A 25,802-nucleotide genomic window follows, 5' to 3' on the forward strand; every position below is an offset into this window, starting at 1 on the left:
GTAAAATTTCTGAAAAAAACTACTTAATTACAGTAACGTGAGTATTTGTAATTCGTTACTTCACACCCCTGACCCGTGCACAGCGGACTTTTCCCTCCACAGACGCACGCCGGTAAACTAAGGAGTGAACTTGCGCTCCCGGGGGGCGGTGCAGCGAAAAGAGGAGGCGTGTTTCGGCGCAAATATTCCCTGATGCTATTTTGCAGGTTTAGAAAACAATTCCGCCACTGACCAGGAAAAACCTAGTCTAAAGTGTTTGCGCATGTTATTCATATGCTATTTTAAGGGCGCATGCTTGGCCATAATCAATGTAGCGTGTGCACAACGGGCATACACTTTGATTCTCTCATCTACACAGAAGCAGCAGTTTTCATTTTTGCAAATCATACATTATTTTCAAGGAAGAATATTAACACACGAGGGAAATCATTGTTGCGTCCATGAAGATGTAAAAAAATAGGCATAAATCTAGCTTACACATTTACCCATACAATTATTTAACTGAAGCTAATTTGGGTGGGTTTCTCCCATCCCCAATGTCACTTCTCTGTGTTTTACGGCCCTGACGAGAACGTCGGTCTCCTCGGCTGTGAACCGCTCCTGGCGTGCGCCTGGCAAATCCGCCGTTATAATAGCAATCCGCCATGGAACAAGGGAATGTGAGATGTCGCTCTGATTGGTTTATTTCACGTTACGCCCAAGGGGCAACATTCTGATCTGAAAAATGAAGCCTACCCGGAAGTGCGAAAAACTGCAATACATCGAAAATCCGCTAGGGGAAGGTCCCAAAAGGGAGCAAATGTCCATAGCCCCCATGTTAAAATGTCCGTTTTCACAGCATAAAATCATGTTTTTACAGGTTGGTCCCATGGACTTTTATTGGATTTTTCGATAGGTTCCGAGTGCCTGACAACGGCGAGGGTAGTGAATTTTTTTCTAACTCGTTAGTTTAGATAGTATTTAGATATAAAATGTATGACAATAAGGGCGTGGTTAACTTTGATTGACAGCTTGATTGACAGCTGAAAGGCAGAATGACAACATAAGAAGCGCCATTTTTTAATACAGTTGACATATAATACTACTGTTTCTGTATCATGAAATGTAGTTTTAAGAGTTTTTCAGGCGAGAATGTAGTTGTTTAAAGCTCAAATCTGTGGTTTATTTATAAAGATTTATGAAAATTGTATCCAGTTGTGAGATCCAGCGATGACCGGGCGCTCGGCGCGATGTACCCCGCCTGGAGCAGCCTTTCATCGGCTAGACGTTTTGAGGTTTGCCGCTGACTCTGGCGTCTCTGTAGTGGTTAAACATGAGATATAATTCGTCTTGTCTATATCTAACGGGCGATTTTTGGTCTCGTGGGCAATCGTTTTGGCTGAGGGGAAGTTTCATAACTTTATAAGCTATATTTAACTTGTACCGTTGTATGGTTAGACTAGATCGAGCGCATGACTTTTTATGTTTGACTGAATTGTTTGCTTTATTTGTATAGCTTATTGTAACTTTACCTTTTACTTATACTTTTATAATAGCTAATATTGATAAAACTGAAATTTAACAAAAAGAGACTGGGTTGAGTTTTGTCATTTTAAATTTTAATACAACGAAGATGATCTGTAATGTTGTTTACTGCAACATCTGTTGTTTAGTACAAATGCACATATTGCCTGGACCATATTAAAATGTTTAATATTTTTATATTATATTTAAAACGAAAAGAGGCAGGTTTGTGTTTTATATTTCGTTTTGTTATAAATAGGCAAACGTTATGTGCAGTGAATATAATCAATACGCGTTGCCTGAACCACATTTGTGTGGCTATAATGTTTAAGATTTCTTTAAATGAAAACGAAAAGAGTTAGTATGGTGTTTTATAACATATTTCGTTGCCTAAAATATACACAGAGATAACCGGAGTAGCAGAGCGAGCTGAGTGACGCGCGCTGCGTCAGAAGGTGGGCGGGGTTAGGGTTTCCCAAGATTTTCCAAGATGGCGCCGCCCATACCCCCCATAAACGGCTTCAAACCCGTTCTTCAGAAAGTCTATGGGTGACGTCACAGACGCTTTGTCCATATTTTTTACAGTCTATGGTTACGCCCAAACCACACCTATGAATAATGAAGCTACTTCAGACCAACCCAAGCTTTTTGAGTTAGTTAAAAGTGGTCAGAAAACGTCTCGGTTACGTATGTAACCTTAGTTCCCTGAATAGGGAACGAGACGCTGCGTCAAACGCTGTGGGAACGCCCCTGCGTGAGTGCGTCATGAAGCACGTATGGAATCAGTCCAATGGCGAGACGGAACGTCATAGGAGGGTGACGTCATCGACCAGGAAACTATAAAGCACCCCAAAGATCACAAATGCGCTAGCTTCTGATAGGCCTGAAGCAAGTAGATCACGGGCATGCCGGGAGTATGGCAGAACGACGCAGCGTGTCTCGTTCCCTATTTAGCGAACTTACATACGTAACCGAGACGTTCCCTTTCAAGGGAACTCGAGCTGTGTCAAACGCTGTGGGAACGCTAATACCCACGGCGCCATAAGAGCAAGTGTCCGTAGTGTGAAGTCAGAGCGCACAAGCAGACGAAAGCACCTGTGCCCCAGGGGTGGAGCCGAAGTCCAGGCTATAGAACCTGACAAAAGTATGCGGTGAGGACCAGCCTGCCGCATCACAAACATCATGAAGAGACACTCCTGATAAGAGAGCCTTAGAAGCAGCCATACTCCTAGTAGAATGAGCTCGCACAGCCAAAGGTGAAGGCTGACCAGCCGACTCGTAAGCAAGTGAGATGGCCTCAACCACCCACTTGCTCATCCTCTGTTTAGATGCCGGACACCCCTTCTTGGGTGGTCCAAAACAAACAAACAGTTGTTCCGATTTCCTCCACAGGGCAGCTCTGTGGACATAAGCATCTAGAGCCCTAACTGGGCAGAGTAAGTTAAGTTTCTCCTGATCTGACGACACAAAAGGAGGAGGACAGAAGGCCTGCAGAACTACAGGTCTAGGAACATTGGTAGGAACCTTAGGAACATAGCCTGGCCTAGGATGGAGAAAGGCCTTCACCATCCCAGGCGAAAATTCCAGGCACGAGGGAGCAACCGAAAGTGCTTGAATGTCTCCAATCCTTTTAAGAGACGAGATAGCGAGGAGAAAGATAGTCTTAAGAGTGATAAACTTCTCAGAAACCTCTTCTATGGGCTCAAAAGGAGCCAGGGAGAGACCTTCCAATACAATGGTCAAATCCCAAGTCGGCACCCTCGTGTGAACTGGTGGCCTCAGCCTCAAAGTACCACGAAGAAAACGTGTTATCAACGGGTGTCTCCCCAAAGAGACTCCACTGAAAGGGACATGGTAGGCAGCTAGTGCCGCCACATACACCTTTAGTGTGGAGGGGGATAGCCCTGTGGAGAAACGCTCCTGCAGGAACTCCAGCACTGCACCCACCGGGCAGTTAACTGGGTCCAGCTGGTGTTCTCCACACCAAGAAGTGAATAATTTCCACTTCAAGGCATATAACCTCCTCGTGGATGGAGCTCTGGAGTGGAGAATGGTCTCAACAACCTCGGTTGAGAGACCTGCACCTATGAGCTGGACCCTCTCAGGGGCCAGGCCCACAGTTTCCACAGTTCTGGGCGGGGGTGAAGGATCGACCCACTCGCCTGAGAGAGAAGGTCTCTCCTGATCGGAATCTCCTGGGGAGAGCCGTCGAGGAGAGACACTAGGTCCGCAAACCACACTCAGGCCGGCCAGAACGGGGCTACTAACAATAGGCTGACCCCGTCCCGGCGAACCCTCTCCAGAACTCCTGGGAGCAAAGCAATCGGGGGAAAAGCGTACAGACGTGACCTCGGCCACGCCTGTACCATAGCGTCCAACCCCAGAGGGGCTGGGTGGCTTAGAGAGAACCACAGAGGACAGTGTGATGTCTCCCTGGAGGCAAACAGGTCTACCTCGGCACGACCGAAATGCCTCCAAAGGAGCTCCACCACCTCGGGGTGGAGTCTCCATTCCCCGGGCCTTGGCCCCTGCCTCGACAGGATGTCCGCCCCCTGATTCAAACACCCCGGGATATAAATCGCCCTTAAAGAAAGAAGCTTCCCCTGGGACCATAGAAGGATCTGGCGAGCCAGCTTGTATAACGGGCGCGAACGCAGACCCCCCTGATGATTTATGTAGGAGACCACCGATGTGTTGTCGGATCGAACAAGAACATGATGGCCTCTCAGGTCTGGGAGGAAGTGTTTCAGAGCCTGAAACACCGCCAACATCTCTAGACAATTTATGTGCCATGAAAGATGATGGTCCTGCCACAGACCCTGGGCTGGACGACCACTCATGATCGCCCCCCAACCTGTGAGGGAAGCATCTGTCGTTAGCGTTACACGATGACAAAGAGCTCCCAGCACAGGTCCTTGGGACAGAAACCAAGGTTCTCTCCACATGACCAGAGCACGGAGGCAACGCCGCGTAACTTTGATCGTGCGGAGTGGGTTTCCCCTCGGGGAAAACCCCTTGGTCCTGAGCCACCACTGTAAAGGCCTCATGTACAGCAGGCCGCAAGGTATAACGTTGGACGCTGCTGCCATCAGACCTAGCAGCCTCTGAAACTGCTTTACAGTGAGCAACTGGCCTAGCTTCACTTGTTTCACGGCTGAGAGAATCGAAGTGATACGAGCAGGAGACAGGCGTGCTTGCATAATTACCGAGTCCCATACCACTCCCAGAAAAGAGGTCCTCTGTGACGGAGATAACACACTCTTCTTGGCATTCAGCCTCAACCCCAACTTCTTGATGTGAGCGAGGACGACATCTCGATGCTGAGCCGCTTGCCGAATAAAATCAACCAATCGTCGATATAGTTCAAAATACGAATGCCCTGGAGTCGCAGCGGAACCAGCGCTGCGTCCATGCACTTCGTGAATGTGCGGGGAGATAAAGCTAGACCGAACGGAAGAACACGATATTGGTACGCTTCGCCCCCGAAAGCGAACCTCAGGAACTTCCTGTGTTGCGGAAGGATGGAGATATGGAAGTACGCGTCTTTTAGATCTATCGTGACAAACCAGTCCTCGGATCTGATTTGTGACACGATCTGCTTGAGAGTGAGCATCTTGAACTTGAGCTTCGCTACAGAACGATTTAACAGGCGCAGATCTAAAATTGGACGCAACCCCCCATCCTTCTTTGGAACGATGAAATATCGGCTGTAATAACCTGACTCCTTGCTGGGAGGAGGAACCCGTTCTATAGCCTCCTTTTGCAAGAGCGTTTTCACCTCCTGTTCCATTACCAGAGCCTGCTCGGGGCCCACCACAGTGGGCAGGACCCCGCTGAATCGAGGTGGACGAGATCTGAACTGGATAGCATATCCTTTCTCTATCGACTGCAGGACCCACTGAGAAACTCTTGGAAGGCTTTTCCACTCCGCCAGAAAATCTACTAAGGGTACCAGCCTCTCGAGGCTGGCCTCTGGAATATTTTGAGCAGCAAATACAGCGCTCTGTAACGGCGCACCGGCAGGGAACGACTGATTTAACTGCTCTGAACCCCTCCTCAGAGAGGGCGAGCGTCCCTCGGGAAACCGCTCGCTGGGACCGTCTACGCCCCGGCATAAAGGCAGGGTTGGTAGGCCGGACCCCTGAGGGCACCGAGAGAGAATGGGCACCGTCTGAAGCGGTGAACTCCTTTCCCTCACGGTGGTGACGACCCTCAACATCCTGACGCCACTTCTTCTTAGACGAAGCCTTCTTAGCCATAATAACCGTCCTCAGATCGGCTTTACCACCAGAAGGCTTCGCCTGAGAGTGCCGTGTCTGGTCCCACTGTTTGACAGGGGGAGCACGAGACGCAACACTCTGCTTTTGTTGCGCCCTATGCGAGGAGCTTGTCGACGGCCGGGACTGCCCCCGCCCAGCAGTCCCTGGGACATGAATTTTAAGTGGGAGGTATTTCTGAAACGTTGCTGCTTGTTTTTTCTCTTCTTGAAATTTATCAATGACCGAATTAACAGCGTCACCAAACAGACCAGAAGGAGACAGCGGAGCGTCCAGAAGAAAAGCTTTTTCCTTCTCCTTCATACCAGAAAGATTTAACCAGAGATGTCTCTCTGCGGCCACCAGGGCTGCCATAGAACGGCCCATTAACTTGGCCGACTCCTTGGGGGCACGCAGAGATAAATCAGCAGCCTGACGTAATTCGTGAATCACGTCAGTACTGACCTCCTCACTCTCACTCACATCTTTTAATAAATCGGCCTGATACGCCTGCAAAATAGACATAGTATGCAGGCATGCTGTGGCCTGACCTGCCGCCGAATAAGCTTTGCCCACCAAAACCGATGTATTTCTTAAGGGCTTGGAGGGCAAAGTCGGTGCCTTCAAAGATGATGCTGATTCAGCAGAAAGATGACTAGCTAACGCTTCTTCAGCCTTAGGCATCGCCCCATAACCATGTAATTTAGTCCCCGCAATATTCGAATAAGTGGAAGTTTGAGGGCTAAAAATACGGTACGAAAACGGTTTCTCCCACGACTTCGACACCTCGGTGTGGAGGTCGGGAAAAAACGGTAGGCACCGACGTGGAGGTAAGACACGGGAGGGCAGAAATCTTTCATCTAATTTACTTTTAGCAACAGACTCCTGCCTAACAGCTGACCACTCAATGCTTAATTTAGAAACAGCACGAGTAAGCACCTCCATAAGCTCCTCATGTTCAGGGGAATGAGGTGACGAGTCCTCAGTATCCGCTGTGTCAATACTGACAACATCCAGCTCCTCAGAACTGGATAGTTGCAGCATTGGTGCCTCAGCCTGATCGGAAGAAACCGCAGCGCGTGCTTCCAGACCCTGACCTGAGGCACTGGAACTGGCAGGTAAAGGCTGAGATAAGGCAGAGCCCGTCTCAAACCCCGCTGACAGATCCATTTGCGATCCCCACGACAAGCGCCGCCGCTCTGCCTCGGCAGAAGCGGGACCCGAGCCGCGGGGAGCGCGAACCGAACCACTTTCCTCAAAAAGTGATCGGCGGGAGCGGAGCGTTCTTAGAGGGAAACGCTCGCAATGCTCACAGTCAGCCCCCTCGAGAGCTGACTGGGCATGCTGTACTCCCAAACAAACAACACATAGATCGTGTGTATCCCCACCCGTGAGGAAACGAGTACAGGGGGGAACACACTTTCTATACTGCTGTTCGCTCGCCATTATGTATGTTTTTTTTTGTTGTGAAAACTCCTGCCTAGTAGACACTAAATGACAGACAAAAAACACTTGGACAATATTCACACACAGAGCGCTTGCTGAAGGCACAGAAGCTAGCGCATTTGTGATCTTTGGGGTGCTTTATAGTTTCCTGGTCGATGACGTCACCCGCCTATGACGTTCCGTCTCGCCATTGGACTGATTCCATACGTGCTTCATGACGCACTCACGCAGGGGCGTTCCCACAGCGTTTGACGCAGCTCGAGTTCCCTTGAAAGGGAACTACAAAACATGACGGATGTGCGCGACCTACGGTTAAGTAGAGAGGTTGGATAAAGGGGTTTGAGTGACTAATAATCAACATTTAAGCTGATTAAAATATTTATGTAATGTTATCCGTGTTATATTTCATCTGCAACAACAATGTGAACTTTTATAAAGATCCGTTTGGCCATTAACTTTTAAATGCATCGTTATGCATGAATAGGAGGAGAGTATCCACATGAAAGACCTGCGACTGGCAGATCAACGTGCTTCTGTATTTCTCTACGATACATTACAGTGTCTGCACTGTTCAAATGTTACATCATGGCAGGCCCTGAGCTTCCTCATTATGTGAAGTAAATCAGTTCCTCCCTAGCGAATGGAGACAGTAGGGAGTTTCTGTTGGTTCAAGGTTTGTTTGCTTTGGCTGAAGTTATGAGCATCTAAGCACTCCATGCCATTCAGAGTCAAGTCAAGTCACCTTCATAGCGCTTTTAACAATATTAATTGTTTCAAAGCAGCTTTACAGTGATAAAAGGAAATTACAGTAACAGAGATTGTTTTGGCTTTACAGCAGCTCTAGGATAACGTTATTGTCCAGCTAAAGTTAGTTTTGATTGATTGATTCACTGATTAGGGGCCGATAACACGACATTGTTCTAACAGAAAACCCTCAACGCGCTCTAGCCTCCCATCCGCACAAAACAGTGCCTGGTGGCTCGTGAACGCACTCCCTTAAATAGGTTCCAAGGTGCAAACGATTATCCGTTATCTCTGCGCAAACACCTACGTTGCACACATGCGCATCACGTGTACAGTGCGCGTTTGAATATATATGTGCGCAGGGCGTGTAGTTCTTCTTTACAAATCAACCCTCAACAAACTACTTGTCTGGCCTTAAAAATGTATAATACAGAATTATTTATCGGTTCCGCGTAGCCACGTGGGGACTCTGTACAGATAAAACGACAACGTTTTATCTGTACAGAGGTAAAGGGAAGGGAAAGGAAGCCCTCACAGTGGAGAGCCTAGTTGACACTTCAGGTGTGCGTTGTCGTCGTGTCCAGGCACAGGTACTTCATCAGATCTGGATACAGCCTGGATCCGGCGGACTGCGGTCCGGAATAAACAGAGAGAATAATATTAGCGTAGACACCATCCTTCATATGATGTAACAAGTAGGGGTTTCACAACTACTGATTTTTGCTAGTCGACTAGTTTTGCATAACAGTCGACGACTAGTCGACTAGTCGTTAAATTATTTATTCATTAAATTGACGCATTAACGCATTATTAAGGAAGACAGAGGAAGGAGTTCTGGTGAATTATTGGAAATGTATGTTTGAAATTCAGAAATAACATAATAAATAAATTCATCAGTTATTCTTGTGTTAATACAAAAACAGCAGCATTCATTTAAAACATTCTTGTAATTAAAACATTCTTGTTATGAACTGCCACACCACGCGCATCAGCGAACGTTGCAGATAAACATTGCCACATGGCTAGCCTCAGACAATAACATTGTCAACATCAGACATATTTTTTGCATATAGTTTTAACTGTGCATTTTTCATTGCATCTTTAAGCAAATATCATTTAAGCATATAGGCCGATACAAGTTTGATGTAGTTTATACCAGCCGCGGCGCTACCATTGAGTCTGGGCCCACCCATTTTCTACTATGGTTTTGTACGTTTCTTCGTTCGGATCTATTTGCGATCCATTCCATTCTAAACAAACAACGCAGTTTACATGCTTCGTCCTTGTTTCATTATTCATTAAGATAATAATTAATAAATGCACGCATAATTATCAGTGAACTTGATAAATGTTGCAGATATGTTTTGCTATGCACAAACAAATGACTTTCAACTTATGTGTGCAAAATTCAGAATAAAATGAATGTGCAGCAATTTTGTACAAATAGAGAGTCTGTAGGTCTACTATACATGTTGTAGCCATTAAATAAGCTCATTTAGTTTCATATTTGTTAAAATATTATAATGTTATTTTTTCATCTATGTTGATTATGAAAAGTGAACTGCGCAATATATCGAGAGACATGGCGTGGGTCAGACATGATTTTGACCACTTAGTTAAGTTTTGTTTTGTAGAAAGACTTTTTTTAAGTGAATTTCGTTTTGTATAAATTGTATCTTAATTTTAATAAAAAAAATTATCAACCACTTGCCTGGAACCAAGAAGCAAATATAGCAGACGATATAGGCCTAATCATGGAGGCGTCCGCTTGTGAACTGGAGCGCATCTCATTCTCATCCTAACTTAACGAAACTCAGCGTAGGCCTCACAGACATGAAATATATCTTAAGAAAGCTTGAAATGTCTTTTCAACAATTTAAAACGAAAAGAAATAGGCTACATAATCAGAGATGTAATCCATGATGTGCATTTCTCTCTATAGGCGCGTTCACTACGGAGATATGGCGATCGTCAACTTCATCTTTACAGCTGTTGTTGCTGTTAATAAACTAAAAATAATAGGCCTATAATTTTACTAAACAATAAATGAAATGAAATTTCATTTTTTTACCTATGCTAATTACGCATTAAATTCAGGTAACTGTTAGGCTACTGAGTCGCTGTCCTCAGTGCCCAGAAAAGCGCTGAGACGGAGATGAAGGGGAACCCGTTTTTTTTTTTTTTTTTTTTTTGCCTTATTTTAACTGGCCCATCCAGTTTTCTGGAGGCCCACCTACAATCAAAATCCTGGCGCCGCTAGTGGGTTATACTGAACCACTATATTTTTTTATCACCTGCGACACACTGGCTGCGTGGCGTAAGCGTCTCAGCTTAACAGGTTGGAGTTTGCACACTGCCTGCGTTGAGACACGCGATTCAGGCGCGGCTCGAACCGCTAGAGTGCAGAACAGTGGAGTTTGTATGGACCGAAGTGCATGCCTGAGCTTGTGTTTTCGGTTAAGCTGCGTTGCTTTGACATTGTGGAAAATAGAATAATAGAAACAAAATGTATTAGTCTTTTTACCCGTTATTATCAATCTAAATTAATCTCGTTTTTAATTTAAATTAATCTCGTTTTTAATTTAACTTAATTTCGTTTTTCTTTATTTAAATTTCGTTTTTTCTTTATTTAAATTTCGTTTTTCTTTTTTAAATTTCGTTTTTTCTTTATTTAAATTTCGTTTTTTCTTTATTTAAATTTCATTTGTTTTATTTAGCCTAAATTTCGTTTTTTCTTTATTTAAATTTCGTTTTTCTTTTTTTAAATCTACCCTTTAGCCTACTGTGTCAGTAATTTGTTAGTCAGAAAAATATTAGACAACTTTAAAAGTATCGCTTAAGTTAACAGACCTGTGTGTGTGTGCGTTTTATATCACCAGTGCAGTGTCCGTTCTCGTAGCCCTGCCCGTGTGAGGTGCGCCATTTCCCACTCGCGCTGTTCTGTAGTTTACTAAATGTTTATTAATTCTGAATGTGTCCCGTTTTGCGTGTCCATCTATATTGCACCAAATGCGACACTGCACTCCATGACCTTGACCGTTTTGGACGCATAGGTACCTCAGCGCCTGACGGCATTTTGTTTTCCGACTAGTCGATTAGGGCCGACAGCGCCGACTAGTGGTTGTGACAGTCGACTAGTCGACTAGTTGATGAAACCCCTAGTAACAAGTACATCAGGATTTATGAGAAGTGTTCCCGGTTCCAGCTGACCTAAACTATGCAGCCTAACATTGAATTATAGAAGTCTATAATGTGTTATGTGTATACTAGGCTAGATATGTGTTTTTAGTCTAGATTTGAACTGACAGAGTGTGTCTACTACCCGGACAACGTTGGGAAGACTGTTCCAAAGTTTTGGTGCAAAATAGGAAAAGGATCTACCGCCAGCAGTCGATTTTGATATTCTAGGTATTATCAACTGGCCGGAATTTTGAGATCGCAATAGAGGTGAAGGACTATAATGCGTTAAGAGCTCGCTCAAGAACTGGGGAGCTAAACCATTCAGTGATTTGTAAGTAATCAGCAATATTTTAAAATCTATACTATGTTTAATAGGGAGCCAATGCAGTGTTGACAGAACCGGGCTAATAATATACTTCCTGGTTCTGGTAAGAACTCTAGCTGCTGCATTTTGGACCAGCTGTAATTTGTTTATTAAGCGTGCAGGGCAACCACCCATAATAGCATTACAATAATCTAGCCTTGATGTCATGAACGCATGAACTAATTGTTCCACATTTGTCATTGAGAGCATATGACATAATTTAGACATTTTTAAGATGGAAAAATGTGGTTTTACAGATACTAGACACGTGACTTTCAAATGAAAGATTGGTATCGAAGAGCAATCTTAAAAGAGAACATTAGTCTCTACACTGGCCTAGAGTGTTGGCCAGTGCACTAATGTAGAGAGCTACCTTCAGATTCCTGCAGGCTCTCGAATCTCATTCCTGTCTTGACTAATGCTCTCTCTCTGAGTAATGGGATGGTCTACACATTAGTCATAAGTTGAAACTCATTCGAGAGCTCTCGTTACCTCTGGTCATGGAACAGATACCTCCAGAAGAGCTTTCTGGACTAATGTGGTGACTTTGATTGATTAGAAGTTAATTCCAAGACATCGCTGTCTCTTGAATACTGTGAAATGTTTCTGCCTCATTCCTGAAAGCATACAGTACAAGGCAAAAACATAAACACGAGGCTCATTGTTCCTACTCAGCGTTCTATGCCAGTGGGGACAATAGCGGACATTTGGAGCTGTATGAAAGCCTGCTTCTGCTTATGCTGTTGATGACATAAGCAAGTGGTAAGCTATCAATTTTTCTCAGTAATCATTAACCACCTAAAGCTGCCTCATGCTAGTTGACCAGACAACTCTCCTTCTCTCCTGCTGGGCTTGATCTAATCAGCCGGTAGTCACACCTTACATAAAACACAGGCTTCTTTTGTTGCCTTAAACTAATGATTCTGTCATAGCTGACAGCTATGTTGCACACAAGTAATGTCACTGCAGTGCAGGTGTCTGAGTGTGTGCTACACCTATCTAGCCATCCGAATGTGGCACATGTTCTAAAATAAAGATTATAATATCTTAAAATCCATAAAAGCAGCTTTTCAATGAAGTGTTTTGAAAACTTTTTTGATCCAAGCTTCATATGGAAAGACAAGTAAGCTATTCATGAGTTGATTCAACAGAAAAGTGTAAACACATCAATATGTTTACATGTGCTGTCATAATTATGCTAGTGTTTTTGTTTAGACGAGCTAGTCTTCATTTCTCTGTCCAAGTAAACAAATACACACTCTGTCAAATATTTGAAACATATAATACATGTTGCACTTCACATCTGTCTTCTGTCACTTCTAATGTCATCTAAATGTTTTAGTCAGACTGAAATTGTAGCAAAGAGTAGCAAAGACCAATTATTTTTTAGTCAGATTAATATCAATTTAATATCAAACTATTAAAGTGAATGTAAACATACTAACTGTGGTTCTATATTACTATCAAAACATAGCACATCAATATTAGTTCAGCCAATGGTATGGGTCTGGGCTGATTTATTATTTTCACCCTGAAGACAAAAAGGGGAGTGTTTGGAAACCTGTTTGGAAACAGTCATTATTTTTGTAAATCCAGTTTTGATGCAGAACCTTTAAAATAGATACATTTTTGGACAGATTTATGGTTTTCGGTGTAACATCATAACTGAAAGATATATATATTTCAGAAATAACTCAAATAAATTACTGAAGCACATACAATTGCGTCATTAACGTAATTTGTAGTTAGGTGATCTTATTAGTCGCAATTTTATCACATTGAGTATCTGTGGCGGAAGCACCTAAGATATAGGCGTAAATTTCTAGTCCAACCCTATTTGCGATAAGATCATTTTAAGCCACTGAACTCCGGGAAAGTATTCAGTCCAATGATCCAGTAAGCAAATTCATTCAAACAATCAATCAGTCCAAAACAGCACTAATGTAATGAAAACCAGGCTGATTACATAAAGAGATGACAGAGAGAATAGACTCATGTTGTGTTTTCAGTAAATTTATGAATTATTCATTCCTAGAATATTCCTAGCTAGAATATCCAACCACACCCTAACCCTACCATTACTCTATCTGTCCACCCATCAGACATCCAGAGAGGTGGAGCTGGACGTCATTTGACTCTGCACTTGTTTTTGGGGAGGAACTACATGTGGTCCTGTTCACAACTGTATCACAACTTGACTTGTCTAAAAGGTAAACAAGCTCTTTGCTGTTGCACTGTACACATACACTGTGAATTGTGAAAACTTTTTTTTCCGCAATGTTTTTTTTTTTCTTCATGTGTGCTTTGATGTGCATACATTTATTAATTATATGGATATCATTTGGTGCCCAAATATTGAAACAAGGTTTTTAGTATTCCCTCCGAGCTTTAGCCTAATGCACAGAGAGTGAGTCAACAAGGAAGGGCTCTGACTTGGTCTTCTTCTGCCTGGTCTTCTCCTGCCACTTAGCCCTTTACTGAACCAGATTTAAGTTGCCAAAACATTCCTGTCAAATTGAACAAAATGGGTAATTACCTGTGACAAGTACCTTCCCACATCTCTCTCTCCCTTATTTAATATTTTCTCATTCCATTCTTTGATGGATTATTGGCCTCCTCTCAAGGGTTATGTAAGAGAGAACCAGAGAACAAGCAGCTTCTGCAAACAGGCTTGCACACTGCAGCAGATATGACCTGCAGTCTGATCAGAGCCAAACCACACTTAACTAAAACTCACCAGGAAGGAGGAACTGACCTGGAGTCTGCCCTTAAATGCCTGTGTCACGTTTGAGGTCCACAGAGGGGTGGGGTTGATTGATTACCAACCCCGGACTAAATAGAATGTAGCCGATTGATAAGGAAGTGGTTTAAGAGGGATAGAAAGTTACAGAGTAATTAAAGAGTTCTTAGTTCCCTTTCAGTCGCTCACGTTCGACGTAACATCGACGTGACGACGTAATTGGGATCACTTCAGGGAGCCCTATCAACTTCGAGTGTCTACAGAACGAGCCAATGAACGTTGGCGTGCGTGAGTCGCGTCACGCGCCCCCGCCCCGCAGCGCGGGTATAAACAGGAAGCGGGCGCACGCACACATTGTCTTTCACTTCGGAGCCGAGCTTTTGCTTTCACTTCCGAACTCTACAGGAAAAGACTGCCTTTGAGAACGAGAAGAGGACTCTCCTTGTGTTGGTGTGACGGCGCGATCAGCGGTGGCCGCGAGCATTGCAGCTCACAACTGCTGTTTTCACGGCACTATTGTTCTGTGTCTGTGTGTGTGTGTGTCGGTTCGGTGGGCGTTTCCCTGTGTGTTCATTCACACCGCGGCTACCCCTGGGTGCCTCAGCACTGAGAGAGTTATTTTTCAATTTTTTTTGTTTTCACTAAAAGAGCAACACAAGCGTGACCCTGCGTCTTTTTCAAGATGTCATTCCGCTTGTGCGTTTCTGGATGCTGTCGTTCTCTGGCGCCAGCAGATGGCCACAGTAGTTGCCTCTCGTGTTTGGGCATTCAACACGCTGAGGCAGCTTTTGTGGATAGTTCATGTTCCCATTGCGGGAATATGACTATCTCAGCGCTTAGATCGAGACTCGCTTACCTCAAAAGGGAGGTGCAGTCCCCTCGCCTATGCCCCGATCTAGTGTTTATTCTGCCCCGCAGGATAGACCTACTTCGGTGCATGACCAGGGTGATCTGAGGGTTACCGTGAGGGCTTCCCCGTCGAGTCAACCTCCGCGGGCCCCTCACGCCTCACAAGCGCTGTTGCCATTGGGGCCCCTTAGTGAACGTCTTGGTCCTTCTCCGGAACGGCCAACCGTTTCCTTTGGGGCGCCAGCTGATGACCGGATGTCGATCGCAGCATCGGAGGGGGAGCTTCAGTCCTCTGGAGATGAAGACTCGGCTGCGTTGCCCCCTTCGGGGCGTGTAGCGTTATCCGAGCCCGATCCAGAATGGGCGGCTATGCTTTCCCGGGCCGCCGAGAAGGTTGGGCTTGCGTGGAACCCTCCACCACGTCCCGAACCTTCTCGGTTGGACGATTGGTTTCTCGGGGCGGGCCGTGCTGGTTCTCAGTGCGCCGCCCCGGTACCTTTCTTTCCGGAAGTGCATGAGGAGCTTTCTAGGACGTGGAAGGCACCGTATAGTGCCCGAAGCCGTTCTAGTGGCTCCTCCCCCCTCGCCACCCTCGACGGCGGGGCAGCTAAGGGGTATGTGGATATCCCCCCAGTGGAGCGGGCGGTCGCGATGCAACTGTGTCCGGCGTCCGCTTCCTCTTGGCGGGGTAATCCACGCCTCCCGTCCAAGGCCTGTAAGTTTTCGTCCGGTCTAACGGCGAAGGCTTACAAGGCCTGTGGACAGGCTGCTTCCGCCCTCCATGCCATGGCGCTCTTGCAGGTCCACCAGGCCCAGGCGCTCATGGACATGAACGAGGGTGGTTCTGACCCAGAGCTCCTCCGGGAGCTCCGTGTGGCAACCAACCTCGACGGTGCAAACGACACTGAGACGGGCGGCCCAGAGGTGGATCAAGTTGCTCTTCAGGAGATGGCGAAGGCGCCACTCCTTCCCCCGGTGGAGGGCCGGGCGGAGAATCTTTTGTTTCCTTTTCTTTTTGTTCCGGTCAGTGGTACCCACAATTTCAATAAAAGAGCAATTTCTGAAACCTCCGGGCCCCAAGAGGGCGCGCTTGGCAGTCGACGACGCCGCCATGCCTTGTCACTCCCGAGCCCCTTTTTCATCGCCAGCAGGCGGCAGTGGCTGTGTCCTGGGCGCACTAACGCCTCCGCACACTCACTCTGCCCTTCGACGGAAGCAGGTATGTGCTGCGCCACACACTCAGACCCCACTTCGGGCCGCTGTGCCGTCCGAGTCGGGTCCCTGCATTCCGCCGCGCTGCCCCACCCCGGGTACGTCTGTGGTGCCGTTGGTCCCGCTTGCTCGGTCTCTGGGAGCCTGGTTAACGCTTCCCAGCCCGTCTCGCTGGCTCATCCGTACCATCAGACTCGGCTATGCAATTCAGTTCGCCCGGCGCCCCCCTGCTTTCAAGGGCATTCTGTTCACCCGTGTTTTGGCGGACAATGCCCCTGTGCTCAGGTCAGAGATCGCAGTCCTACTGGCGAAGGATGCGATCGAGCCGGTCCCTCCAGCCGATATGAAGACCGGCTTCTACAGCCCGTACTTCATTGTACCCAAGAAAGATGGTGGGTTACGACCAATCTTGGACCTGCGCGTCCTGAATCTGTCCCTTCACAGGCTACCGTTCAAGATGCTTACGCAGAAACGCATTTTCAAATGCATCCGTCCCCAAGATTGGTTTGCAGCGATCGACCTGAAGGACGCGTACTTTCATGTCTCGATTCTCCCTCGACCGTTTCTTCGCTTTGCGTTCGAGGGGCGGGCATATCAGTACAAAGTCCTACCCTTTGGGCTGGCCCTGTCGCCCCGCGTCTTCACGAAAGTCGCGGAGGCGGCCATTGCTCCCATGTGCGAGCGTGGTGTTCGCATCCTCAACTACCTCGACGACTGGCTTATTCTGGCCCAGTCGAGAGAGCAGTTGTGCGAACACAGGGACATGGTGCTCAGTCACCTCAGCCACTTAGGGCTTTGGGTCAACTGGGAAAAGAGCAAACTCACCCCCGGGCAGAGAATCTCTTTTCTCGGTATGGAGTTGGACTCGATCAACATGACAGCGCGCCTCACCGAGGCCCGTGTCCAGTCAGTGTTGAACTGCGTGAGCACGCTCAAACGCAGAACTGCGGCACCACTGAAACTGTTTCAGAGGCTCCTGGGGCATATGGCATCTGCAGCCGCGGTTACGCCGCTCGGATTGCTTCATATGAGGCCGCTTCAACACTGGCTCCACGATCGAGTCCCGAGATGGGCGTGGCAGAGCGGTTCGTGCCGGGTCCAAGTGACTCCGCACTGTCGCCAAACTCTCAGCTTGTGGTCGGACCCTTCGTTCCTGCGGGCAGGTGTTCCCCTGGAACAAGTGTCCAGGCACTCTGTGGTCTCCACGGATGCCTCTGCCACCGGCTGGGGGGCCACGTACAACGGGCATGCAGCTTCAGGTCTGTGGACGGGGCCTCAACTGCATTGGCACATCAACTGCCTCGAGTTGTTAGCAGTACGTCTTGCACTGAGCCGCTTCAAAACGCTGCTACTAGGCAAGCACGTATTGGTCCGTACGGACAGCACAGCGACCGTTGCGTACATCAACCGCCAAGGTGGTCTACGCTCCCGCCGCATGTCACAACTCGCCCGCCATCTCCTCCTCTGGAGTCAGAAGCATCTGAGGTCGCTTCGTGCCGTTTTCATTCCGGGCCTGCTCAACCGTGCAGCCGACGAGCTCTCACGGCAGCAGGAGCTACCGGGAGAATGGCGTCTCCATCCCCAGGTGGTCCAGCTGATTTTCAGGCGCTTCGGGACCGCTCAGGTAGATCTGTTTGGCGCCCCGGACACGTCTCACTGCCAGTTGTTCTATTCCCTGACCGAGGGGACCCTCGGCACGGATGCTCTGGCACACAGCTGGCCCCGGGGCCTTCGCAAGTATGCATTTCCCCCAGTGAGCCTTCTTGCACAGACCTTGTGCAAAGTCAGGGAGGACGAGGAGCAGGTCTTGTTAGTTGCGCCGTATTGGCCCAACCGGACCTGGTTCCCGGAACTAGTGCTCCTCGCGACAGCCCCTCCCTGGCCCATCCCTCTGAGAGAGGACCTACTCTCTCAGAGACGGGGCACCCTATGGCACCCGCGTCCAGACCTCTGGAAACTCCATGTCTGGTCCCTGGACGGGACGCGGAGGTTCTAGGTGACCTACCCCCTGCGGTAGTTGACACCATCACTTCCGCTAGAGCCCCCTCTACGAGGCGCCTCTATGCGTTGAAGTGGAACCTGTTCATTGACTGGTGCTCCTCTCACAAGGAGAACCCCCGATCTTGCTCGATCAGAGCCATGCTTTCCTTCCTGCAAGAAGGGCTGGAGCGAAGGCTGTCTCCCTCCACCCTTAAAGTGTATGTTGCCGCTATTGCCGCACATCACGATGCTGTTGATGGTAAGTCTTTGGGAAGGCACGACCTGATCGTCAGGTTCCTGAGGGGAGCGAGGAGACTGAATCCTCCTCGCCCACTCTCTATACCCTCTTGGGATTTGTCTCTGGTCCTTTCGGCACTGCAGAGACCACCCTTTGAGCCTTTGGAATCAGCTGAGTTAAAAATCTTGTCCTGTAAGACAGTTCTCCTGGTTGCATTGGCCTCTATCAAGAGGGTAGGGGACCTGCATGCATTTTCGGTCGACGAATCGTGCCTAGAATTCGGCCCGGATAACTCTCACGTGATCCTGAGACCCCGGCCCGGATACGTGCCCAAGGTTCCTACCACTCCCTTCCGGGACCAGGTAGTGAACCTGCAAGCGCTGCCTTCGGAGGAGGCAGACCCAGCCCTGGCTTTTCTCTGTCCCGTTCGCGCTCTGCGTCTGTACGTGGACAGAACGCAAAGCCTCAGGACCTCAGATCAGCTCTTCGTCTGTTACGGAGGCCAGCAGAAGGGGAAGGCTGTCTCCAAGCAGAGGATGGCCCACTGGATAGTAGTGGTGGGAGATAAAATCGATCCATCGATGCATCGCGATTCTCTCTCCAACGATTCTGGATCGATTCTGAGAATTTCAGAATCGATTCTGAGCTTAGTTTTTTACCAGATGTGCGATGACGCTGAGTTTGCTTTAGAAACACCCGTCTTCTGCTTGCTAACAATTCCTCACACACGCACACAACTCGAACCTTCCGTAAAATAATCTTTCATAAAGTTCGGAAAGGTTGAAGCGAATTACAAGGACATTCACAGGCTTCATTGCACAGGATGCACTGTGAGAGACGCGCGCTTGTTTTGATGTTACACTTAAAGTGTGCTGTCTCGCCCGTCTGTATTTTCCTTACAAATGCTCTACGAAGTCATCATTTATGTGGTTTGGAATGCAGTGGACTTATATATTTAAAATATGAATCTCACTAACAGAAGGCTGCTTTCAATTTTAAATGCTGACGCACGCTTTGTTTGTGTACGAGACTGCTCGCGCAAGCGGCTGTGCGACTCCGTGTAAGTGGTTTAATATACTCGTGCAAAATGAACGTAAACACAGCCAGTTATGTCTTAAGGGATTAAACGGACAGGACAAACCACATTACTTCTTATATTTCAAAAGAGATCCGAGCGTGAATGCAGCTTAATAGATCTCCCGCAGTCTATGTCATAGTAAAATACAAAAGTACGATGAAGAAAAATCACTCACAGTTCTTGAATGGAAAATGTTCAGATAATCTTAAATACTGAAAGCACTCTTTGTTTGTTGTTTGCCATGTTTCTTTGCTCCTCTTTATTATTTGCTACTTGCTTGTATGGTTTGAAGTTATATAAGTTTAAAATTCTTAAAATACAACTGTTTTAATGATTTTTTTTAATTTGTAATTAATTAAAAAAAAGTACTTAATTACTTATGTAAACTAATGAATTAATAAGGGGGGAAAAGTAGATAAAGAATCGATCTGGAATCGGATCGTGACCTCCAGAATCGGAATCGGATCGGATCGTGAGGTGACTAAAGATTCCCACCTCTACTGGATAGTGGATGCCATCGCCTTGGCTTACGAAGCCCAAGGCGTGCCCTGCCCGCCCGGGTTGAAAGCCCACTCCACTCGGGGTGTCGCTTCTTCCTGGGCGCTGGCACACGGCGCCTCGCTGACAGACATCTGTAGAGCTGCGGGCTGGGCGACACCTAACACGTTCGCTAGGTTTTATAGCCTACGTGTTGAGCCGGTTTCTTCCTGTGTGCGCGCTTCAACTAGCCGGTAACACCGAAGTTCCCGCTCTAGTGTCGGCTTGCTGCGCCACTCCCTTCCTAGGAATGGATACGTGCGCTTTTGCTCCAGTCGAGTTCCCCAATTGGCAAACCCTGTGAGTTCCTCCGCACCCCTTCGGCAGTCGGACGTTGCGGAGCGTCCAACGCCAGGCCTAGTGCTCGTATGCTAGTGTAACTTGTGCTAGGCTGGGTTCCATGTGTGTGATCCCTGCGGCGATCCCATATGTATATTCTTCCACGACCAGCTCCCTGCGGTGAGCCCGTGTCTTCCCTTGGCAGAGTCTGCTCTGCCGTCACTGTCCGGTGTAGCCTCCCCCCCCTGGTGGAGCCACCCCAGTGACATTCCATATGTCGCACTGCCCTCCGGCCAGGCCATATGTGTATTCTCCACATGTTACCTCCCTTCGGGCAGGATGTGGCTCCGCAGCTTTCCCAGTGTTATCCAAGAGTTCACTGTGTGGGGTATAATGGAACAGTTGAACTCCCTCTACGCATGTCTTCCGCCCCAGCAGTTGGGGGTCTGAGAGTCTTGCGTAGGGTGCTGGATGTGGCAGCAACCGTGGCGTTTTCCATGGGATCCCAATTACGTCGTCACGTCGACGTTACGTCGAACGTGAGCGACTGAAAGGGAACGTCTCGGTTACTAATGTAACCCTCGTTCCCTGAAGGAGGGAACGGGAGACGTAACGTCCCGTCGCCACCGTTGCTGACCATCGCTGCATGGCCGTCACAAATCTCGGCTCCTCAGCGAAAAACAATGTGTGCGTGCGCCCGCTTCCTGTTTATACCCGCGCTGCGGGGCGGGGGCGCGTGACGCGACTCACGCACGCCAACGTTCATTGGCTCGTTCTGTAGACACTCGAAGTTGATAGGGCTCCCTGAAGTGATCCCAATTACGTCGTCACGTCGACGTTACGTCTCCCGTTCCCTCCTTCAGGGAACGAGGGTTACATTAGTAACCGAGACGTTTTATCAGGAATTTAGACTATTTTAGTTCACAAGATGAATTGATTAAATTATTCTAATCCTTTTACAGCAATATTTCACCTGGAATGGAGACTTATTAAACTTTTTATTGAATCTTCAAAGTACTTCAAGTAACATTCCAAAATATGTGTCACGTGACGCTCTTTCATTTTCCATAATATCTGCATTGGTTTCTATGGCAATGACGTTATGTTAGTAGACATACTATGAGGTGTATCGCACATCTATGATGTGTAGGCAACAGCATATCTATGAGGCCACCACGCAAAGCATGGGATGAGGCCCCTCCCACCAGCTGTGATGTCAGGTATTACAATTTGTTTGATTTAACAGTTAAAAAAAAAATCCGATTTTGCATGCGGTGAATCATCAGTGTATTAATTGCATTTAATGTTATTATTAATTCCGATATTGTAGTGATTTTGACAGGCTACAGTATGTAGCCTATAAAATCCCTGCAGGAATAAAATTCATCAACGTGCAGGCAAATGTGTCGCTGCTCAGATATTATAACAATAAAGGAGGTTCCTTTAAAAAAAATTATCCACGAGTATCTGTTGTGCAGGTCTACATTTTATTTTAATAGTAACTTACTGTCAGTAAGGGAAATAAAGTTAATGCAATGGCAAGAATAAACAACTCAGCATCTTGAAATTAAATACTGGGCCAAAATTAGGATGCATAACTGAAATAGAACATGACTTGGGGAATGAATGAATGAATGAATAAATGAATGAATGAATACAAATGATTTAAATCTTATTTTATTAGGCTAATACTTTTTGATTAATACTTTTTAATGTTTTCATGCATTTTAGTGATGCACCGAAATGATACCGATAATGATAATTAAGCCAAAAACCACTGCCTTGTGGCCCGGGAGGGAGAAGGCTAAGGGAGCACAGGTAGGCCAATCCCCCACCTAAACGTCAAACTTTGTTTACAGAAACACTGAACGATATATCACACACCTTAGAATTGGGAGGAAGAGGACCTTCAATTGGAAGGAGGATGAAACCTTGTGGTCTAAGCCGACAGGAAGCCACAAGGTGGAAACTTCTTAATTCTAAATCTATCACAAAGATTGGAACATGGAATGTGCCTCAATGCATATTACAGGAAAAGCGCAGACCATCGCGAATGAAATGAAGGCATATGGCATCCATATACTTGGAATTGCCGAAGCCAGGTGGAAGCAGGACAAACATGGCTCTCATCAGGAGAATCAATTATATACTCCAGGCACACGGGAGATAATGCGGCTCATTCAGATGGGGTAGCAATCATGCTATCAAATGAAGCCCAGAAGACACTCTTAGGATGGGAACCAGTGAGCCCAAGGATCATCATGGCCAAATTCAAGACCTCACATAAGTGCATCGTCGTTAACATCATCCAGTGCTAAGCACCCACAAATGAAGCAGAGGAGGAAGCAAAAGAAGATTTCTATGTAAAGACTATGTACATGAAATGTAAAGAGAAGGATCTCACCATTTTAATGGGGGATCTGAATGCAAAGGTTGGCAACGATAACACCGGCTTTGAACAAGTGATGGTAAAGCATGGCCTTGGAGTAATGAATGAGAATGGAGAACTCTTTGCCTATCACTGCGATAACAACAATCTTGTCATTGGCGGAACCCTCTTCCCCCACAAACCATGCCACCGGGTAACTTGGGTATCTCCTGACATGAGGACAGAAAACCAAATAGATCATTTCTGCATCTCCAAGAAATTCAGGAGAAGCCTTCAAGATGTTTGGGTGAAGAGAGGTGCTGATGCAGGCACGGACCACCATCTATTGGTTGCTAACTTAAAACTTAAGTTGAAAAAAACATCACAACAGTAACTCCAGTAACAGTAAAATCAGTTGGGCCCGAGAAAAGAAAACACCAGGAATGGCTCTCACCTGACACCCTGATCAGAATAGAGGAAAGGAAGAAACTAAAGGAGGTATTAAACAATTCCAAAACAAGAGCAGCCAAGAAAACAGCTGGGGAAGCATATAGCGGAGCAGACAGGGAGGTAAAAAGGAGTGCTAGTAGAGATAAGAGAAACTTTGTAGCCAAGCTTACAGCGGAAGCGGAGTAAGCTGCAAGGCAGAAAAAAATTAAAGCTCTCTACAACAACATCCGACTCCAGACCAAAAAATACCAGAAAGGGAACCACCCAGTTAAAGATAAGGGAGGAAGGACACTGAATACACAAGAAGAACAAATGGAGAGGTGGGTCGCTTCTCGCACCTACTGAACCAACCATCTCCGGCAGTAAGAGCAAACATGCAACCTGCATAAGTCTGCAGACAGCCAACCAAAGCAGAGATTAGAAAAGCCATCATGCTCTCCAAGAACCACAAGACACCAGGTCCAGATAAGATACCGGCAGAAGCTCTTAAAGCAGATGAAGAGACATCCTCGCAAATACTATATGACCTGTTTGGTAGGATCTGGAAGGAAGAAGACCTGCCTGCCTAAAAATACCCAAGAAAGGCAACCTTAGCCTCTGCGACAACTACAGGGGTATAATGCTTCTATCCGTACCAGGTAAAATCCTAAACCGGATAATCTTGCAACGCCTCAAGGCAGCAGTGGATGCAGAGCTTAGAGACAACCAAGCTGGATTCAGGCAAAATAGATCATGTGCCGATCAAATAGCAACCCTCCGAATCATCCTTGAGCAGTCACAAGAGTTTAAGTCACCACTTTACACAGTATTTCTGGACTTCGAGAAAGCATCCGACAGTCTGGATATGGAAGTGCTCTGGCAACTGATGAGACACTACGGCATACCAGAGAAGTTCACCACCATCATCAAGAACACCTATTCGGGAATGCAATGTAGAATCATACATGAAGGCCAGCTGACAGAGGCTTTTCACATCACAACAGGAGTAAGGCAAGGCTGCTTACTCTCCCCACTACTATTCCTCCTAGCGGTCGACTGGATCATGCGGCAAGCCACGGACAACAGGCGCAATGGGATCCAGTGGACCCTGTTCACACAACTGTACGACCTAGACTTCGCAGATGATATCGCAGTACTGTCCCAGAACCAACAACAAATGCAAGAGAAATTGAGAGAGGTAGAACAGAAGGCAGCCGAGACAGGACTCCATATTAGCATACAGAAGACCAAAGTGCTCAAGGCCAATACTGTAACGTCTCAGGGTAGAAGAAGATGAAGTTCCAGGCAAAGATCCAAAATACTCAATATTTATTTAAACTGACGAATACTCGAAACAAACAAAGTCCATGGAAAACGTGACAAATACAAAGATGCTGGCCAGCTTGATGGTTAACCACCAACCACTAGAGGACGTCAACTCCTTAATTTACCTGGGAAGTGAGGTAGCGAGTGATGGCGGATCAGAAGGAGATGTAAAGAGGAGAATAGGCAAGGCAAGAGATGCATTTGGCATGATGGAGGCCATATGGAGAGCAAGTTAACATCACACTCAACACCAAAATACGGCTATTCAAATCAAGCATAAAAACCATCCATCAGATGGCCTGATAAAATAAAGAACGAAGAGCTGTGGGCAAGAGCAAAGCAGCCTGCAATAGAAGTGGAAATAAAGAAACGAAAATGGGGATGGATTGGGCACACACTGCGGAAACCGAAGAATTCCATCACACGTCAAGCCCTGCAGTGGAACAGCCGAGATGGAAAGAGCTGGCTACAGATGGCAAGATCTGGAGAAGTTGGCACAGAACAGGACGAGGTGGAGAAATATTGTCAGTGGCCTATGCTCCTCCTTGGAGTAACAGGCTTTAGTAAGTAAGTAAGTAACTTTTCATGACATTTTTCATGAAAGATTTATTCAAACATAGCCTACATTAAATCATGAAGACATCACTAAGGTTAAATAAAAACATAGTGAATATGTACAGAGCGTATAATTAGAACAAATTATCTTCTCTATAAATTAACTGCTTGATCCGCTCTGCCGCTTGAAAGGCGCAATCACAAAGAGCGCCAAAACGGTATTTATTGTTGTAATTTCATGATGAAATCGAAAGAATTTGAAAGCTGAGACTTTGTTTCATATTAAAAGTAACAAAGTATAAACTGTACTGTTATTATGGCAGACATGCTACAAATGTTTAGTGAAGTCTTGTTCACACATCAACAGAAAACAGTATAGCTAGATTTCAATCCAATCCAGAGCTAGTGTCCACACAGCTGAAACTTACATTTTGAAAAGACTGTGTGTATAATGTGCCTAATGGTCAGCTCCGACCATTAGGGTTACTAACTGTGCTGGGATATAAAGGTAAAATTAGCCGTTTGTGGGGGATAAAAAAGGTTCATTTAAAAAAATCAAAATCAAAGGCTACTAGTAAATAGGTGAATCTACGATGGGGTCCTCCATGGGGCGAGACCCCCGCGCATCACAGGGGCTGCGGGGGTGTCCCGTATGCCCATGCATACGCCACAAACAACAACAGCAACATGGAGGGGTTTGCGATACAGATGTTGACTT

At 46.6% G+C, this 25,802-nt stretch overlaps 1 long non-coding RNA gene across 1 annotated transcript in view; it reads left to right on the top strand.

Moving 5' to 3' along the window:
- LOC309487041 overlaps positions 1–25,802 on the top strand; it is a 97,067-nt gene that overhangs the window by 29,108 nt on the left and 42,157 nt on the right. The window contains exon 2 of the long non-coding RNA XR_014201726.1: positions 13,596–13,703. This is a non-coding gene — a long non-coding RNA (uncharacterized lncRNA). The remainder of the gene's footprint in view (positions 1–13,595; positions 13,704–25,802) is intronic.

Source organism: Leuciscus leuciscus (genome assembly GCF_965113295.1).
Source record: "Leuciscus leuciscus genome assembly, chromosome: 22".
Taxonomy (NCBI): Eukaryota; Metazoa; Chordata; class Actinopteri; order Cypriniformes; family Leuciscidae; genus Leuciscus; species Leuciscus leuciscus.